Raw genomic sequence first — 1,091 nt, 5'->3', positions numbered from 1 at the left:
CCAGTGTAACTTAAAGGGAGCAGCAAAAACTGCCCCACCAGGCTGCCCCACCCCTTTAAGGTGGCCCAGGGTAAACTTTGCTCATTAGAATACTAAGCCCTCCACCTCCCGTCTGCAGGCTGGAGGGTGTGCCTCTCTCCGTGGGCTGGATGCTTTGCTGGGGAGTCGCTTCCGGAGCGAGTCCTGGTGCTCCCCATTGGCTGCACGTGATGAACCCCGCTTCCCTGTCTCATCTCCTGCTGGGCTGCTTGTCCTTGTGCCTGCATAAGGATGAAGCCACCACGCTCCCTTACACCTGCTGTGTGCCATGGTCCTTTAGCAAGCCTTCCCAGAGTGGATGCCCAGGGCAGTCTCATAAGACTGGCATTAATTCTCCAGCTTAAATACCCAGGCTGACTAAGGTCAATATTTTGTCAAAGAGCACCTGTGTAGGGACCCACCAATCAGGGTGCCCCAGCTAATGGAGCTCCCAGTGGGAGCATCTGGGGCTCAGAGGCTCTTTCTGGAAACATATCAGGCTACTTCTATGGTCTGGATGTTGTCTGCCCACCAAGGGCTCCAGTATTGGAAGACGGATTCCCAGGGTGGCCATGTTGGGAGGCCCTGGACTTTTCAGAGGAGGGGCCTAGTGGGAGTCACTTAGGTGACTGAATGTGCTGTCCTCGCAGGGGATGAAGTCGTCCTCATGTGCTCCCACAATTGTGGTACCATTCATCTGGAGGGCCTGACCAGAGCCATGATGTTTCCAGCATCATATCTTTGAGCTTCCAGAACAGTGAGCTGAATAAACCTCTTTTCTTTATACACTACTTAGTCTCAGGTATTTTGTTCTAACGCTGGAAAAACGACTAATGTGGCTACCTTAACTGGCATGTTCTCACCCAGGCCAGGAGCCCTAGGAAATTGCCACAACCTCTCAGCACTCCAATCACCACCCACCCCACCTACCTCAAGCCTCTTGCTACTTGGATGGGAGTATTCTGAGATGCATATTTTATACCATTTCCCAAAATTTCCCAATGGGATTAAATTTTAATTGCCCACTCAGTGGCTGGCTTAATAATGAACTTTGACTGCCTTCCTCCTCTGTA

This window comes from Callospermophilus lateralis, chromosome 4 (assembly GCF_048772815.1).
Source record: "Callospermophilus lateralis isolate mCalLat2 chromosome 4, mCalLat2.hap1, whole genome shotgun sequence".
NCBI lineage: Eukaryota > Metazoa > Chordata > Mammalia > Rodentia > Sciuridae > Callospermophilus > Callospermophilus lateralis.
The sequence above is the reverse complement of the archived record's forward strand: the minus strand, read 5'-3'. Positions refer to the sequence as shown.